This window comes from Lepus europaeus, chromosome 10 (assembly GCF_033115175.1).
Source record: "Lepus europaeus isolate LE1 chromosome 10, mLepTim1.pri, whole genome shotgun sequence".
Lineage (NCBI taxonomy): Eukaryota > Metazoa > Chordata > Mammalia > Lagomorpha > Leporidae > Lepus > Lepus europaeus.
The window spans coordinates 18,294,365-18,314,243 of NC_084836.1; the positions used below are offsets into that span (position 1 = coordinate 18,294,365).

General features: G+C 40.5%; 1 long non-coding RNA gene across 1 annotated transcript in view; it reads right to left on the reverse strand.

Moving 5' to 3' along the window:
- The window catches only part of LOC133767570 (uncharacterized), a 38,880-nt gene that overhangs the window by 5,284 nt on the left and 13,717 nt on the right, over positions 1-19,879 (reverse strand). The window contains exon 3 of the long non-coding RNA XR_009866893.1: positions 2,247-2,362. This is a non-coding gene — a long non-coding RNA (uncharacterized LOC133767570). The remainder of the gene's footprint in view (positions 1-2,246; positions 2,363-19,879) is intronic.

The following is a 19,879-nucleotide window of genomic DNA, read 5'->3' on the forward strand; positions in this document are numbered from 1 at the left end:
AAGGCCTCTGTGTTAGAAACAGCACTGGCATAGAGCCAGAAAAACCATGGTCCAGCACACCAGATCTGTTCTGAATTAACTGCAAACCAAGGAGAAAGTTTCAGAGGACTCAGTTTGCTCACTGATAAAATGGGTATAAAAAATACCCACATTATTTTCAGGATGAAGTTGATTGATGCATATGGCAAGTGCACTCACCATGGCAAGATTTCTTTTTTCATAAACATTTTATTTATTCTCCAGTTTCCTACTGGCAGCCATAGTCTCTAGTTTAAATAGGATTATTCAGGGGCTGGCACCGTGGCTCACTTGGTTAATCCTCCGCCTGCGGCACCAGCATCCCATATGGGTGCTGGGTTCTGTCCCAGTTGCCCCTCTTCCAGTCCAGCTCTCTGCTGTGGCCCGGGAGGGCAGTGGAGAATGGCCCAAGTCCTTGGGCCCTGCACCCACATGGGAGACCAGGAAGGGGCACCTGGCTCATGGCTTCGGATCAGCACAGGACCGGCTGTAGCGGCCATTTGGGGAGTGAACCAATGGGAGGAAGACCTTTCTCTCTGTCTCTCTCTCTCTCACTGTCTAGAACTCTACCTGTCAAAGAAACAAAAAATAAATAAATAAAAAATAAATAGGATTGTTCAGGTAGAAGCAGACTGTTACATGTGGGATAAGAATCCCTGATGCACATTTATATGTTCCAATACTTATTAGATGAATTTGGCCCCGAAGATCAATGTCACTGTTGGCTTTCTTGTCTATTTTCAGATGTATTTTAAACACATCCAATATCAAACAGCAGTTATCAGTGTTTGGTTGTCACATTGGACTTTGCCACTCTTCAAAGGACTTGCCAATGTGAGTGTTGGTGATGACGAACTGTTGGCAAAACTGAAAGAAGGAGCCAATTCCTATCCTGTTGAGGAAGTATAATTAATGATACCATTTGGAAGACAATTTGACAGTCTACATTAAAAATCAAAAATGCATACAACATCTATCCCAGAAATTCACCACTAAGGATGTCTGGTAACAAATTAGTCAGAAATCAGAATATCTGGTAAAAATGTAATTCATTAAATGTTTGTTCATAAACACTTGGGGCAGGAGGACCCTTCAATAGCCAAACAAAGGGCTTTGATTAAATAGATTGTGGCTATTCATGGAATGGAACCCAATTGAGCCACTTGAAATCTTATGATGAAATGAGAAAGTGTAATCTATTGCTAGGTGATTAAAACTAGCTTAAAACATCCTGGTATACTTTTTGGTTTTTTAACCAAATACACCAAAAGTTTACCAGGGCAATATATGCACAGAGAGATTACTGGTGATTTTTTTCATCTGCCTATTTTTCAAGTTTTCAGCAGTCTTCAAAAAGTACTGCAATTCCTTTAAAATAGGTTGGGGAGAAAGGATTTTTTTTTTTGTTTCTAAGTAATTAACTCATAAACAAATCTTAAAATAGCGTCATGCCCCACCACAGGGGAACAGAGTAGAGAACAGTGATTTCTGAGAATGATGGGGACACTCCGGGCATTGTTACATCACAAGAAAGGTCTAAAGATCAACTTTGCTGCTATTTCCCCATTCTGTATTGGTTCATGTTTGAAGGATGTTGTTGTGAGTTTTCCAGGGTGCATGTAAAAGATTTTTGTGACTGATTGCATTTAACTCGATGTATAATACAAAGGGATATCAGGGTAGGAAGGAATCTCAGAAATGGTTCTGTTTTTATCTCCTCTTTCTTCTAACATAAGGTGCTCAAACTCAAAGGAGCCAGGTGAGCTGTCTTTGGACACAGGGTTAGTCATGTCCTTTATATATGGCTCTATATAGCAAGCACGTTGATCTTTATGTGATGAGTGAGGGGAGATTACCACAGATTCGGACAAAATATATCCATTTGGTTCCCCTAATTTTCCATCCAAAAACCTTTTATCCTTCCCAGCCTCTGGTAATCAATGTTGTGTATTCTAATTGAGTTGGCTTTATTAAATTTTGGCTCCCACATATAAGGGAGAACATGTGGTATTTGTCTTTCTGCATCTGGCTTATTTCACTCAACATGAAGGTGCTAATAGGAGATGGTAATGGGGAGATAGGGTGGGGGTTATATGGGAAGTTTGTATTACTACCTGACAATCTTTGTTTCATAAACATAAAAATATTCTGAAATAAAATGTTAAAAAAATATCCATTTAGAACACAGCTCTGTATAGCAAACAGCAATGAGACAAGATGAAATTTACTTAGCAGCATTCCTCTTCAGGGGGCCACAGTCGTGATAAGCTTGCTGGGAGTAGACGTCAAGGCTTTGGAGCCATGAAACAGCTGGTGTCAGGCTTCAGGAAGGGAGGCAGGACCCCTGTGCACAAGAGGAGAAAACTTTATTTGTTCCTGAAACATGGTGGGATGGAGAAAGAGGACAGAAATGAGAAATGTTGGTGAACAGATCATTTTCGTGAGTGCATGAAATAATAGCTGAATTCTGTGGGACAACCAATATATATCATTTTTCCCAAGAATTTCTCAGTGCAATGACAGTCCTATGTCCCAGGAATACTTCAGTCCTGGGCAAACCAGGGTAGTTAATTACCCTGCAGCCACATGTGCAGTTATGGGAGTTAGAGACCTCATCTGACATCTGGATTACAAAATATATTTTTTTTAAATCCAAGAGACTGTCAAGTTTTGCAAAACATTGTCAAGTTTTGCAACAGGTTAAATGAGCAAAATGAGAAAGAGAACATCTCTTCCCACATCCAAAGAATCTATAATTTTTCAAAAGCCACTGCTTCAGCCCTAGCAATGGTTTTTAATTCTTTATGAATGTGAGAATCTTGATTAGAAATGTCTCTTGCCATTCTTGTGCTTGAAGACTAGGAATTAAATTCTTGCTCTGCCAACTGGGGAACTCACCAAATTTCAGTGATAAAGTAGAAATCACAACTTCTGTAAATAAAACCATCACTATACTTAAAATGAAAGTATACTTGTTGCACTACTTCAAAGTACTGATATTTAAATGAGTTCATGTGTGTAATAATCACTTAAAAGTTATTTGTTTCTGGCTTTGTCCATAATTAAAGCTGTTATTAGCATCTCCATTCCACTTTCAAATCCTCTGCAAATGTGCATATAAAAGGCAGAAGAGAAGCAAAGGTTAAAATCCAACAATCACTGTGTTGGGCCAGAACTGCTCCCCAGCACATGGAAGATCCCGGGATTCCTTGTTTTTTCTTCTCTAGTCTTTTCAATGCTCTGCAGCTCCAGGATGAGGATTTGGCTTGCCACTACCTGTGGCAAGTACATATTCAGAGGAGAATATATACTTAGGAGAAAGAATAAGTTAATGTGGTAACAGATGTACGTTTCTCTTTGGTGATTTCTTAAAGTCACTGTAGTGTTTGGCTCAGCTCTCGTGGTATCTGGTAAATGCCATGAAAAAATGGAGTAAATGGGAAGTAATGGAAAAATGAGAACTGGACAATACAACTCTTCATTGAACTCCTCCTAAGAAGGAGTTAAAAGGACTTGATTCTAGTGAACAGGGAATAATGGTTCTCAATCCTAAATGACAACAGAATCACAGTGGGAATTTGTTGAAAACAGACTTTCCTAATCTACAGTAGGTCTATATTTTTAACAGGTACCTGTATATTTTGATACTCTTCAGGTGATTTCAATATAGAGCTAGGGTCATAAACCTTGAGTCTAGCTGATGTGTGGTACAGTGGGCTCAGGTGGGTGGAACTGAGAGAGCCATGGAATGCAGATTTCACCTACTGCCCTGGTTAGCAGCACGGGCTCCAGATTCAGGGAGACCTGGGCATTCCTGCTCTGCACCTTGTAATTGGACAAATTACTTAACCTGAGTTCTCACTTTCCCCAGAAATAAATTGAGAATTAAAATAAAGATTTCCTTGAGCTTGTTTATGGATGAAAGAAAAGACTATTTGTAAAATATCAGCTGCACAGAACACAGTATCAAGGAAATGGCAGAAAACATGGTCATTCCTTCTAAGCAGTCTAAATAATCCTTGGAGAGCCTCACTATTCATATCAGTACTTAAAAAGTACACTCAAAGGGGCTATCTATAAGGCACCTTTCAGTTCTAACTCTCTACGATTGAGTAGGATGTAAAGCAGGAATTGGCAAACATTCTGTGGAAGAACAGACAGCAAATATTTTTGTCTTGGCAGACCATATGGTCTCCATCAGAACTGCTCAACTCTGCTGTTACAGTGTGAAAGCACCCATAGATAATATATAAATGAATGAGTGTGGCTGCATTCCAATAAAGCTTTATTGACACAAACAGATAGTGGGCTGGATATAACCCCAGACTATATTTTACAGAACTCTGCTGTAAAGGATAAGAAACAGGTGGATTATCTCTACTCTATGCTGGCCAGAATAACTACAGTAGTGTGTCTCCTGCCAGGCACTACCCTTTTGGGTATACTGAGGCAAAGGCAGGCTAGGTAGTATGCTGAGTTAACTTTTTTTTAGTATCACTCTAATAATATTTCCCATCACACATGATCTTTTTACAATAAAATATTCTTCCCATCAAGAAGTGGGGTCTATGTGTCTTCCCTCTAATTCTGGAAAATGCTTGACTGTGGCACTTTTGAGTCTATTTTATTAAAGATGATACAATTTCATTCTGGTTCTCTGAAAACTCCCACATTTGTCACCCAGACCATGCTGTAAGGAAGCCCACACCACCTGTGGGAAAGTTCACAGGGGCAGAAATTAGCAGTCAGCACTAAAGTGCCAGTCACGTGAATAAGCCACCTATCTTGTACATGGGTCTTCTGACACTAGACAAGACACCCGAACTGGGAACAGAGATAAGACATCCCTACTGAGCCCCATCCCGATTGAAGATCATGAACCAAATGATTAGGTTTATTTTAAGCCATAAGTTTTGGGATATCTTATGGAGTAATAGATAAAGGAACTTGGGTAGGAATAGGCTCCTTATTGTGTAGTGGCAGGAAATTTGGCAATTCAGTCATCCAGGATAGATGACCAAAAGGAAATATAACTATAGAACTTGATGATTTAACTAAAGGGACTCCCAAGAATGTTGGTAAAGCCACTGTGCTTCTTCTCACATAGGAGAGAGAAGAAATTGTTACTTACAAATAAGCCAGGATTTGCTGATTTTGAAGATGAAATTGTTTCTCATTTCTAGCCTCTTCAAGATTTTTAAATTTATAAAAGTCTTCAAGGTGAAGTTGATCAAAGAGAGGGTATTTATTTAATATCTAAGATGGTGTCTGGGTATGAGGGGCATAGCTCACATTCTCCCGATTAAATAAGAGGGCTTCCAATGTCCTTGAGAACACTCAAAGAGGACAAACATAAAGAAGAACCTATTTCAAATTGATTGGTGGGGGTAGCTTTTGGGTAACAGATATATTGATAGTCCAGTCTTTTAAAGAGGATTGTTCCAGTGGAATCACTGCTAATTTGGACTAGAATGGATAGAAATTACACAAAATTTAAAAAATGATTTGCAGTAGAATGTAGACTGGGAAAATTATCCAATTGAAAACATGGACTACAGTTTATGGGAGATGAAGGATAATTCACAGTTTGGGACAAAGAGTCAAGGGCAGAACGAAGAGTTGCGAGGAGCATTTCCAGGCAACATAATTAACCCTAATCAAGAAACTAAGAACATGTATTGAGCTATATTTTAAAATTTTTATGTCTCCATAACAGTGTGTTTTATTTTCTCTCTCTTTGAATGGAGAATAGAGGTTATTCACTGCCTTTTCCATATTGTATCTTTGGTGTGAGAGAAGTGGATAACATTCCTCTTTTAGTCATAGGTTTTCAAAATGGTACTCCAATGACTGCACCTAATGCCATATTGAGGTGAGACTTGGGGGTATAGGGAGAGGAGTAAGAATATATTTTATGTAAGGGTGAGTATGAATTATTATGGTCAGAGGGAAGATTGCTTTCAAAAATATATGTAACAATAACTTCAATTTCACATGTTCTTCTTACAATATAATATTTTTTTACAGGCAGAGTTAGTGAGAGAGAGAGACAGAGAGGAAGGTCTTCCTTTTTCTGTTGGTTTACCCCCAAGTGGCCGCTACGGCCAGTGCACTGTGGCTGGCGTGCTGCACCGATCCGAAGCCAGGAGCCAGGTACTTCCTCCTGGTCTCCCATGCATGTGCAGGGCCCAAGGACCTGGGCCATCCTCCACTGCACTCCCGGGCCACAGCAGAGAGCTGGACTGGAAGAGGAGCAACCGGGACAGAATCTGGCATCCCAACTTGGACTAGAACCCGGGGTGCCGGCGCTACAGGCTAAGGATTAGCCTAGTGAGCCACAGCGCCAGCCCTTACAATATAATATTGATACCTGTCTTAGTCTGTTTTGTGCTGCTAAAACAGAATGCTTGAGACTGGTTAATTTATATTGAACAGAAAATTATGATCTTGAACCCACTCCTGCAATAATGCATTATTCCGTTTATGAGGGCAGAGCCCTCATGGCCATGTCACTTCTTCAAGGCACTACCTCTTAGCACTGTTACAATGGCAATTAGATTTCAACATGGGTTTTAGAGGGAACAAACATTAAAATGATAGCAGCATCCCTGTATGAAAATGTGATACCATGACTTCTGAGCTTACATCATCAAAGGTGACATAACTTCTGCCTAGCTGTCATGGCATGCACATCCTTTGTATCCAGTCACTGTGCAAATAGGAAACCCTAGGTGTCTTGCAATTTCCAGTTATGCAAGTGAGCTCTCTTGAAGTGGATCTTCCAATCTTAGATGAGCCATCCCAGTTGAAACCATGAGGAGCAGAAATACACTATTCCTCTCAGCCTTACAGGTTTGTCATCTGAAGAAGTGATTGCATTTCATAAGCCATTAAGTTTTTAAGGTATTTCATCACATGGCAACAGATAACTGGATCACTTAGCAAATAGTTCGCTTAGCTCACATTTGAACACTGGGAGTCTGAATCCAGAGTCCAAATTTGTAGTTGATATAGAGGGCTGTGCTATCCAGATTCCCACTCAGGACCAAAAGACCTCTTCTCTCAAATGCTGGATATGATGCCCACCAACAGCTCTCAGTAATTGTCATTAGATGAAGAGAATCCCTCTGTTCAAGATAACACTCCTTTCCAGGGGCAGCCGACATCCAATGTCTGGTTGATGCAGAGACATTAAAAATTCAGCATCTTTTCCTCAACTTGAGCCAACCCCAAAGGACCGACCCAGCTTCACAAATTTCTGTGGGGTCAGTTAAGGCTTTTTGCTTCTACACCACAGCCCAACTTCTCTCTTCCCAATCTGCTTCTTTCACTTCCTCCACAGGTGCTGATCCTGAAACGTCCCCTCAAATTCTTGCATGCAAATTCGCATTTGAGTGTTCTCCTTGGGGAATCCAACCACCACCCTTTTTCTAAACCATGATGAAAATAGTGTAATGGGGTGAGATGTTTACAAAGGTGGTGAACTGAAGGCACTCAAGCAGAGGCATTGATGGGAAAGGGATAGAAGGAAGTTGATATATGTTAACAACTATTATTGAATGCTTCCCACATCTTGTGAACATAAGAGAATATCTTTATCTAGAAATGTTTATCATATAATAAAGGCTTTTGGCAAGGGAACAAAAATTAAAATTATTACAGTGTAAAAAGTACTATAAAACTTACAGGGAAAGAGTCTAACAGAGCTGTGGAAACCCAGAGGGCCAGCACCTCTGAGCTTAAAAATACAGAAATATAGAACATGAACTGTATATAGGGATCAACAAACATTACTAAAAATCCAAAAATATGGACAATGGTAAGTCATGTGACTGGAAACGTTGACAGGGGCTGGGCCATAAAAGACTTTGGTACCCTGGTCAGTGGAATATATTTTACTGTATAGGAAAGTAGAGTTCTGCTAAAGGCTTTCAAGAAACAGATCGTCAGAATTCTATCCATATTCTAGAAAGATCACTTAAGCTACATCTTGGAAGATGATTTTAAAAGTGGCAAGAGTGGAGACAGGGAGAGCATTCTGGGTTAGTGTTGCAATAGTCCAGATGAAAAATTATGATCTTTGTTATTAACATTCAGTGCACTGAGACAGAGAAACAGAGATGCTGTGCCTCCCCCTGGACTCCTGCCAAAAACTGAACCATCTCATCTGGGCATTCTGTGTTAAATGTGGCTGCCCACATTGATTAAATTGAACAATTAGCTGATTAATCCTCTCCTCCATGGAGAGGCCAAGAAAGCAGTTCAGCAGCTGACCAGTTTCACAAGGGCAAATTAGTTTCTCTATCCCCCAGCACTCCAGAAAAAGCACCAGTTCCTCACACTGAAGATCTATGCTAATTAGACACTTGTGTACACGTCACTGCCCAGCCAATTGTGGAGACACTCCGGGCACCCCCAAGGAGTGGCCATCCTGCCTGAGAGTGTCGTGACCACTTGAGACACTTTCTCCAACGATGAAAACATTTCTACTGGCAACTTACTATCAAGAACATCTAGTCTGCCTTGAACCAGAATTTATTGGTTTTTTTGTGTGTGCCTTATAGACATTTATCTGCCACCATGTCCTTGGGTCACAAGAAAGCACAGGCCTGTGAAAAACTCAGCAGAGAAAAGAAGCTTAGAGGAGGTCACATTGATGATTGGTTTGGAACAGAATAGTCTCAACCTCAGGGCATCTTAGAGGTCCATAAAACGGGTGCAATCCTTTGTGATTCAGTTCTCTTGGTATTAAAATGTGGGGGAAGAAGCATGTGTTTTGTTCTGCTAACTACATTCTATGCACATACACATGCAGCAACTAGAATTTACTTAAATTTTACTTTCTTACAATAGATTATATATGAACATATTTTTTAAAAATTAGACAATATTGCAGATTACAGTAACAAAAATGTTTTCCTTCCATTTTGCCTGTTTTCCCATTCCTAACCTCCATGCCAGAGGAATCACTGTTTCCCATTTTTTGTATATCCTTCCAGTGATAGCCTATGCACATCTACGCACACACACAGGACATTTCAAAAATATTGTGGAAATTAAATTAATGGTTTATTCTAGTGAAAAATAAAGTTAAAATCCATGCAAAATTTTTCAAAAGATACATTTCCATGAGCTTTCTTTATATATATGTATATATGTATGTGTGTGTATGAAATACATGGTAACATAAAATTTTATTAGATCATTTTCTAAATTTAATAATATGTGGGTATTGGAGATCTTTCTAATTTAATATACACATGTACAAGTATATTGCAGATCTTTCTGATTTAATAATACATATCCTCATTTATTTAGGAGATGTATAGGATTCCAATATATGAATATACCATAATTTATTCAAATGACCCCCTACTGATGGCTACTGACATTGTGTTCAATATTTATGGTTAAAGGAATTCTGCTATGAATATCCTGTGTGTATATATGTGTGTGTTTGTAGATATATATACATTTATCAAGTGCATACTTCAAAGAAGTGGCATTATGGCATGGAAGGATATGTGCATTTAAAATTTTGAAAGAGGTTGCTGAACTGACCTTGATTCTTCATTCTTGGTGTCCCACTGTGCCCCCTCCCCAGTCAGTCATGGTTTTCTACTACAAGCACCTGCAGTACTCTGATTGAGGGATTTCCGTGGCTTTCAGAATGCGTTTTGTCTACCTACAGAGTAGGCCAGAAAGGATGAGACATGCACAAACTCCAGCACAGTCCTCAGCTAATGACAAATAGGAGTTGATGCACAAATGTGTAAATGTTTTCTCTCTTTTGCAAAAGAACAACTCCGTCTAGTTTCCTATATGTACCATTGGGATCGAGGCTTAGTTGTTCACCGTGGTAACCCTCTTGTTAAGTGTACCCTTTTATTGACTTTCTCCTCTTCCCTCTCTCACTTCCCGACTTTCTTATCATTGCTTTGTACGATTGCCTTCCAAATAAACCACTACTATGGTCTGAATATGTCCTCTGAAATTCATGTATTAGAAATTTAATCTCCAGTTCAACAGTGTGAGGAGGTGGGACCTACTTGGAGGTATTTAGGCTATGAGATGGGATTAACTCACCTACAAGAGGGCTTGCAGGAGTTCACTCTCCTGCCTTTTCACCTTCTGTCATGTGAGGCTAATGCAAGAAGCATTACCAGATGTGGGTGCTTCCTTCGTCTTAAGCTCTCAGCCTCCAGAACTGGGAGAAATACATTTCTCTTGTTTATAAATTACTCAGTCTTCAGTATTCTGTCCTAGAAGCATAAAACATAGTAAGCCAACTACTTAACCTCAAATCTTTGTCTCAGCGTCAACTCAACTAAGAGTTACCTTCCACAAAGTTTATAATAATTTTTACTTCTACTAACAATGTCTGTTCTTCATTCCCCCCTAATCTCAGTCATGCCCCCAATTCACTAGTATTGATTATCCATCCATTCATTCATTCATTCAACAGATACCTCCTGAGTATTTTTTGTGTTAGACATTTTTCTGATCTCTGGGTATAACAAAGGTTCTGGATATCAGATACACTATCTCCATTATCTGCATTACTTTCACTTTGAAGTTAACAGCTATCTTGGTCCATTTTGTGTTGCTATAACACAAAATCTGTGATAGAGTACCTTTTTTTTTTTTTTTTTTTTTGACAGGCAGAGTGGACAGTGAGAGAGAGAGAGAAAGGTTTTCCTTTTCCATTGGTTCACCCCACAATGGCCGCTGCGGCCAGCATGCCACGCTGATCCGAAGCCAGGAGCCAGGTGCTTCTCCTGGTCTCCCATGTGGATGCAGGGCCCAAAGACTTGGACCATCCTCCACTGCACTCCCGGGCCAGATCAGAGAGCTGGCCTGGAAGAGGGGCAACTGGGACAGAATCCGATGCCCCGACCGGGACTAGAACCCAGTGTGCCGGCGCCACAGGTGGAGGATTAGCCTATTGAGCCGGCCTAGAGTACCTTTAAAAGAGAGGTTTACTTAGCTCATAGTTTTGGAGGCTGAAATTTCAAAATTTAACAACTCCATTTTCTTGGCCTCTGGTGAGGGTCTTCTGGCTACATCACAACACTGAATGGTGCAAGCTGCGTAAGCCAAACTAGCCTTGCGACAATCTGCTCTTGTAATAACCAATTCATTCCCTCTGTAACTAATCCACTCCCATGAGATTGGCATTGATCTCTTCTGGGGGTGGTACCCCCAATTATCCAATCTCCTCTCACTAGGCTCCATCTTTCAAGGCTTTCACCATGTCTCAATACTATCATATTAAGGACCCAGGTTACAGCATACCAGCCTTTGGAAAAAAAACCATATCCAAATCATAGCAACATCTAAACTTCTCTTAAGGAAGAAAAATATAACATTATTCCAGAATTGGAGAAAAGTCATTGAAAATACATAAGCTTGAGCTGGCGCCATGGCTCCATAGGCTAATCCTCCACCTACGGCACAGGCACACTGGGTTCTAGTCCCGGTCGGGGCGGCGGTCCTGTCCCGGTTGCCCCTCTTCCAGTCCAGCTCTCTGCTATGGCCTGGGAGTGCAGTGGAGGATGGCTCAAGTCCTTGGGCCCTGTACCCGCATGGGAGACCAGGAGAAGCACCTGGCTCCTGGCTTCAGATCAACGCAATGCGCTGGCCGCAGCGGCCATTGGAGGGTGAACCAACGGCAAAAGGAAGACCTTTCTTTCTGTCTCTCTCTCTCTCTCACTGTCCACTCTGCCTGTCAAAAAAAAAAAAAATGCATAAGCTTGACTCAGGTAGCACATGAGTGAGGGATAGTGAATATTTCTGTGTTAGCTTTTCATTACTATAATGAAATACTTGAAAAAGACTAACTTTATAAAGTCAAGAGGCTTATTTATCTCACAGGTTTGGAAGCTGAAAGTCCACACAACATAGCATATGTTCTTGGAAGGACTGCATGGTAGATGATGAAAGTGCATGTGGGAGGAAGCAATTTTGAATCAGGAAGCCAGAGAGATCCCGGAAGGGGCCAGGTTTAGGCTTTTATAGTGATGCTCATGAAAGAGACAGAGTACCACACAAGCATTTTAATCCTTTCAATGACATGTCTCCAACTGACCTAAGTGTCTCCCTCGCAACCCCATCTCTTAAAGGTTCCACACCATCTCCCAATATCACCACCTTGGGGACTAAACCCCCAACTTAAGCCTTTGGAAGACTCTCAAACTATATCCATATCGTAGCCATCTATAAAAGGCATAATCAAGACTGCTTATGAAATCCTTCCCAGGTTTGTTAAGGGGTGGGGTTGAAGAGAGTAAGAGATGTCAGATCTTTGAAGTGGGTCAAGAGGACCTTGGACAGAAGATGATCAAGATTTTATATGGTGATCTAGACTAGACTCTGATCCAGCACAAAAAGAAACTGCATACTGAGCAATTTTGTCATACAACTACAAATGTTTTTCCTTTCATGATTTATGGGCATGTTTTTATTTTCCACACTGCCTGTTTTCATAGTAAAGAGCTGTATTCCCAAAGCACTCGTTAATGGAGGTATTATTGTTTTCAAAAGAACAAGAAAGAGTCACCCCTACCCTGGATAAAACCCACAGAGTGCCTTCTCTGCTCTAAACCAGGCTTTCATGCATTGTTTAGGCAAAGTCTGTCTACATCCTGTAGTCACAGCCTCAGCTCACCCTGGATGCCCTAAAAAAAAAAAATTGTGCTTTCAAATGGTCAACACTCTCTCTCTTCCCAGCACTTATTTCAAACTTTATCGTTTTTCTTTAAGTTCCCTGCTCTACTCCTTTCTCCTTGCTCTAAGCTCATGAGTCTGCATTCTATTTTAAGAAAAGAACTAGGCAGTGCAAATATGAGTTCCTCCCTAGTCAAACCTCCCCACACCTGCCTCCCTCCACTGCTCTTAGATGCTGGTCCCTCTGCCTGCAGCCCTCATCTATTTTCTCTGGGCCCCTCCACTACATTATGCTAGCACTCAGGTCTTACACTTCCCCACCCTCTGCTTCTCAGGGCTTCACTACAGCAATTTGATGTCATCAAATAAACATGCCCAAATCTCATCCGTATTTAAATAAAAAGGTTTTTCCTGTAATTCCCTCTAGCTTCCTCTCTCTTGTTCTTACTCCTTTGATAATTTAAAGCCTTGAAAAAAAGTGTTCATCATCACTACCTCTACATCTTCCCCTCCCACTCATTCCTAATGCCCTGTAGTTTTTTTTTTTTTACTCAATACAATGTAGACACTGTTCCTCTTTTTGTGTATTTTACAGCCAAATAAACTCTTTTCAAATCTCACCTTAGTCAAAATCCCTACAGTTGTGGTTCTCAAATGTAAAACAAATGTCACCTAGGAATTTATTAGAGACTTAACTTCTTGAGTCCTACCCAATAACTACTGAATTAGAAAATCTGGGGTGGGGCCCAGTTACCTATGCTTTAGTAAGTCCTCTATCTGGTTGCACTTTAAGTTCAATCTTACTAATCCTTCCTCTTCCTTTTAAAAAATTGTGTCTATTTATATTTTATTTGAAAGGCTATAAAACAGACACACAGTGAGAGATCTTCTGTCTGCTGGTTCAACCCCCAAATCCCCATAACAGTTAGAGCCAGGTCAGGCTGAAGCCAGGAGCCAAGAATTCAGTTCAGGTTTCCCAAATGAGTGGCAGGGACCCAAATGCTTGAGACTGCATCTTCTCCCTTCCAGCATGTGCATTAGCGAGAAGCTGGATAGGAAGTGGAGCCAGACTCTAACAAAACACTCCAATATGGTATGCAAGCATCCCAAGTAATCTCTTAACCACTGCATGAAAATTACTGCCACTTCTTCCTTTTGATACACTTTCTTTGTTGCTGTGAACTAGTCTTCTTTTAAGTCGATTCTATTAAGTCTCCTCTTTCTATTCATCCATTAAAGGCAGCTATTCATAGAGTTCTATTCTCACAAGCTACAACCTGTATTAGGCAGGACTCTTTGGATTTTAAAGGATATAAATACAATTCAATTTAATTAAGCAAAGTTAAATAAAAGATGGAATTAGAATTTTTTTATGTAATATACTTGTGTTGATCCAGGATCTTAAAAAGATCATCAGAATTTGTCCTTGTTCTTTTTCTCTCTCTATTCTACATCCATTTGAGTGACATTATTTTCAGCCCAACTTCCTCTAAGTGATCCCTTGGAGCTCCGAAAGTACATACTAACAATGTTAGGGATATATTGGCTTGGGTGCCCATCCTAAAGCAACAGAGTAAAATGTGATAATTTTCTTAAGGCTGAGTCACATCATCAACCCTGGAGGTAGGCTTAAGGATCAACCCCAGACCTAAACTGACATTTATTTAATACACACTAAGTGGCTACCACGGTACAAGGTACTGCTTTGTGTTCTGTAAGTACAACAAGGAACAACAGAGTCCGTAGTCATGAGCAGCTATTATTCCAGAGGGAGACACAGAATATATAAAACACAGAGATAAGCAAATACAAGCATAGGAGCACAATGTGGTGGGGAAAGATGAGGCTGCTGAATGGAGAACAAGATTAATTTCTTCCAGAATAACAGGATGGTGGTAACAGGGGATTAACAGAGTCTAGGTGGGCAACAACAATAGATGTACACTAAAATACACAGCTCTACATGTTTTGTTTTTTTAAAAAAAGTTTTATTTACTTATTTGAAAAGCAGAGTTACAGAGAGAGGAAGGAAACAGAGAGAAAGAGAGATACCCTAGAAAAACATAAAACAAAAAAGGAAAATAACTAAAACAAAAGAGAGAGACAGGAAAAAAACAGAAAAAAATATGAATCCTACCAAATCTTACTTTTTAGTCTTACTCTCTCCCCAAGTCCCCCCTCTGTCTGGATTCTCTACATTATTTCTGGAAAGATCATGAATTTCCAAGAAGTGCCACAAGTTGACTTGCTGTTTGTCATCAAAAATCTATGGTGAGGGGGCCGGTGCTGTGGTGCAGCAGGTTAAAGCCCTGGTCTGAAGCTCTGGCATCCAATATGGGCACCGGTTCTAGTCCTGGCTGCTCCTCTTCCAATTCAGCTCTCTGCTATGGCCTGGGAAAGCAGTAGAAGATGGCTCAAGTCCTTGGGCCCCTGCATTCACATGGGAGACCTGGAAGAAGCTCCTGGCTCCTGGCTCCTGGCTTCGGATCGGCGCAGCTCTGGCCATTGCGGCCATCTGGGGAGTGGACCAACAGATGTAAGACCTCTCTCTCTTTCTCTACCTCTCTCTGTAACTCTGTCTTTCAAATAAATAAATCTTTAAAAAAAAAAAATCTGGCTGGTGCCACAGCTCCATAGGCTAATCCTCCACCTGCAGCTCAGGCACACCGGGTTCTAGTCCCGGTCGGGGCAGCGGTCCTGTCCCGGTTGCCCCTCTTTCAGGCCAGCTCTCTGCTATGGCCTGGGAATGCAGTGGAGGATGGCCCAAGTCCTTGGGCCCTGAACCCACATGGTAGACCAGGAGAAGCACCTGGCTCCTGGCTTCAGATCAGCACGATGCGCCAGCCGCAGCAGCCATTGGAGGGTGAACCAACGGCAAAGAAAGACCTTTCTCTCTGTCTCTCTCTCTCTCTCACTGTCCACTCTGCCTGTCAAAAAAAAAAAAAAAATCTAATGGCCGGTGCCGCGGCTCACTAGGCTAATCCTCTGCCTGCAGCGCCAGCACCCTGAGTCCTGGTTGGGGTGCCGATTCTGTCCCAGTTGCTCCTCTTCCAGTCCTGCTCTCTGCTGTGGCCCAGGAGTGCAGTGGAGGATGGCCCAGGTCCTTGGGCCCTGCACCCGCATGGGAGACCAGAAGCACCTGGCTCCTGGCTTTGGATCAGAGCAGCACACCGGCCACAACGCGCTGGCCATAGCGGCCACTTGGGGGGTCATTATATGTTTTCATCTTGATTATATGCTTTCTCCCAATACCTCCAGCTGCTCAGGTGCAGGTGTGAAGTTGACAAAGATTCTGAGTTGAAGTTTTGCCTAACAAGTATGATGTGAGGAGATGTGGGCAAGGTACTTATACCCCAGGGGCTAGATTAACTTTATGGGTCATGAAATCTAAGTTGAGTACAGGGTAACTGAGAACATACGGGGATAACAGAGAGGGAATCATGGTGGAATCAGAGAGGGTTGACTGTTTAGAGGTGGAGTAATAGACAAAATAAACTGGAAAAAATAGAAGGTGGCATGCAGCAAGTAGGATACTTGAAATGGAGCTTTCATAGGTAATGTAGTCAACAAAGTCTAAAGTTTGATAATAGGAGTTGAGGCAAAATGAAGGCACAGATGATTGGACACAAGGAGGTCAAGGAGTTGAGAGGCCAAGTTGTCTGAGAAATGTCCACATAGGTGCTGAAGTATTCAAGAATGCTAACAAAAACAGTGGTAGAGACAGTGACACAGGCAACAAATAATTAAGGAAATAAGGGAGTAACAAGGAAGACCATGTATAATGGCAACAAAGTGTGAAAGAAGGTGGTATATTCTATTAGTGCTCCAGATTAGCTGGAGATGGAGTGGTTTAGGGAAGAGGGGGCAAAGATCATCTGAAAATAGTCACAGGGAATAAGGAGAAAAGTCATTATCTCCAGAACTTGTGTATATGAAATTCAAGTCCACAGAGAAGGCTGGGCAAAGTCAGCATCCTCTAGAGGCAGATGATTTTCAAAGCAAAAAGGGGAAGCACAAAAAGATGAATTATTTGGGGATTTTGCTGATGCTGTGCTATGAGTTCCAGAGGGCTCAGAAGGAGGATCTGGGGAGAGATATATAATGTTAAGCCAGAATAAGAAATGTGCAGAGAAATAGAGCCAGTCCCAATTACAGGACATAAAGAGGGACCCAAAGAATGTGAAATTAGTCGATGTGGTCTTTTAGAAGGAAGTAAGCGACCAGTTCTGGCTGTGGAATCCTTTGTGAGACTGTTCTCTGAGGCTATCTTCAGTAAAGAAATGGGGAGTGTTGGAAGGCATCACAGTTTTGCTAAAATCTATGAGAAGCCTTGTTAGTTTTACATGGAACCCTAAATCAAGTCCTTTTAAGCTCCCCATGAAGCATAACCTTTCCAGGGTCTGTATTTTTAAAACAAGGCCATTTTCCCTAAGCGGAGAGAGGGAAAAGAAATTGAGCCTCTGCCTCTTGCCTCATTTGACCCACATTGTGTGCTTCCTGCTTTGCTCAGCTAACCAAATAGAGAGTTAATATGACACAAAAGATTACTGCTCCATCTCTCCAATAATCAAATCATCAAAATCAAATAGTCAAGCATGGTGTTCCCCTAATAGTTGACATCACATTCACATGACAGCTAATAAATATGAAAGATCAATGTGACTATGTGTGGTTTGAATTAAATTGCAGAATTTATAATTCTTTTAGGCAACTATTCATGTTGAACATTCATATTAGGTGTCCATTTTGGATTAGTGAAAATGATGGTGAACTTTATAGTAGATGATACTTCCTGAGAGCTTTGCAATCATTCATAGTAGCTGGCTTATTCCTCAAGGCTCAAATAAATTTGAGAGAACCAAAATCAACTTGAAAGAGGTCAACTTGACCTTAACCCAACTTTTCTGCCAAGGGCAGACCATCAAGAAACTTTGCTTACAGATGACACAGCACAATGGGTTCCAAATTAGATAACATTATAGGTTAATGGCTTGCATGAAATATGTAAAAATAATTATGCTATTAGTAACACCTACTCTTTTGTGTGCTTAAATTTTGAGGTATGTGTTACTATCTTAATTTTATAAGGCAAGGAGTTTCTCAGAGAATAAATAAGTCACCCAAGGTCACACAGTCAGTGATGCTGCTGGGAATATCAATCCCAGTCCATCTCAACCTGGAATTATTAATAGGAAAACTCGGAGAGAGCAACTTTCTCGAGGCCATAGAACTACTCAATGATGCTTTTCAGATGTAAACCCTGGCCTTATTTCAACCTCTGGGAAAATTATTTGGGGAGATATTTATTTACCCTTCCAAACACAATGTTTCTCTGACCTAACTTAACCATTCTGAATCTGGGCCTAGCCTCCAAAAATGTGTTTCTAAATTTCCTGTCCTTTAATGTTGCCTTTTTTCTCTTAGGAGCAGAAATCTAGAAGAAATGCTTTAACCAAGCAGGTGCCCATCAATATGTCCAAGAATGCATCACATCCATACATTGCCTCTTTCATAAAGAGGCATATTATTAAAAATATGTTGTGAAATACCCAGTTTTCCTCCTGTTTTCTTGCATCAGTGAAGTTACCACACTTCATTATTCTGTATATTATCCCACATCATACTCCTTTTCTCCATTTCCATCAGATATCAAATGAATAAGCAGTTGGACTTGAGATAGCTTCTAAATTCCCTTCAAATTCTAAAATTCCACAAGTCTATCATTGCTATATTTTGATTCTTATCTTGAAATGTGGTAAAATTAACCCTGGTAATAGACATGTATTTTTGTTTCTTTTCCCTCACCCACTCCGAAAAAATATATAAATAGTGACTATTTTAAATGTTAGATTTCCATTTCTCTTGTTTCTTCTATAATTTCAAGAAGTAAGGTTTGCGCATCAAGAGAGAAGATGGCCACGGCTTTCTATATTTGCAATCCAAGAATTCTGAGCACTCAGTAGTAAGATGGAAAGATAACATTGATTGGCTTACCTTTGAGGTTGAAGGTAGATACCTACTTTACAAGTGGCTCATGTTCTGCCCCTAGATGGCTACAGATTGATTGCATTAAAAACTCCTCTGGCTCATTATCGGTTGAGCTTGGTCTGTGGTAGTTTCTGATTTTCCATGACTTTTATAAATAGCAATTTACCTACTTCTACTACAATCTTGGTACAGCTCTATAAGACAAATTATTCCTTGTTAATAGACTGAAATGATCACATATATAGTTATATATACAGCAGTACCTGATCTACTAATGGTTTGGGTTCCAAGTGTTCATTGACTCCAATAAATCAGAGCTGCATAAACAAATAGGCCTGAGGATATTTATTCACTGGCTAGCAGTTGATTGCATAGTCACCCAAGAACAAATAAGTACTGACTTTCATCCCATTTTCTTTCCATTGTACCTACTTTTCAGAGGCATTTTTTTATTAAACTTTTATTTAATGAATATAAATTTCCAAAGTATAGCTTATGGGTTACAATGGCTTCCCCCCTCCCATAACTTCCCTCCCGCCCGCAACCCTCCCCTTTCCCGCTCCCTCTCCCCTTCCATTCATGTAAAGATTCATTTTCAATTCTCTTTATATACAGAAGATCAGTTTAGTATATATTAGGAAAAGATTTCAACATTTTTTTTCAGAGGCATTTTTTTCATAATGAAAATTGATCCTACTGGAATTAGACTTTTAGAAATCTTAAACTCTGAGAAACTTTCTCTTCTGCTCCCTAGCAATATTTTTTTAAAAAAATTAATTAAGGGACTGACATTTTGGTGTGGTTAAAGCTGCAGCCTGAGATGCTGACATCACATATGGGCAACAGTTCATGTTCTAGCTGCTCAACTTCCAATTCAGCTCCTTGCTGGTTATTCCCCAGAAGGCAGCCAAGGATGGCCCAAGACCTTGGGCCCCAGTGCCCTCTTGGGAGACCTGTGGAAGGCTCCTGGATCCTGGCTTCAGACTGGCCCAGCTCCAGCCATTGTGACCTTTTGGGGAGTGGGTCAGCAGATGGAAGATCTTTTTTTTTTTCTCTCTCTCTCTCTGTGGCTCTGCTTTTCAAATAAATAAAAAATCTTTAAAAAATGAATTAAGTGGAAAATGTTCAACAAAATAATGGTTGTGGTAAAAGGAAGGAGAAAAAATAAGATAGAAGTTATATGGGGAAGTAGAATAAAGATGGAAAA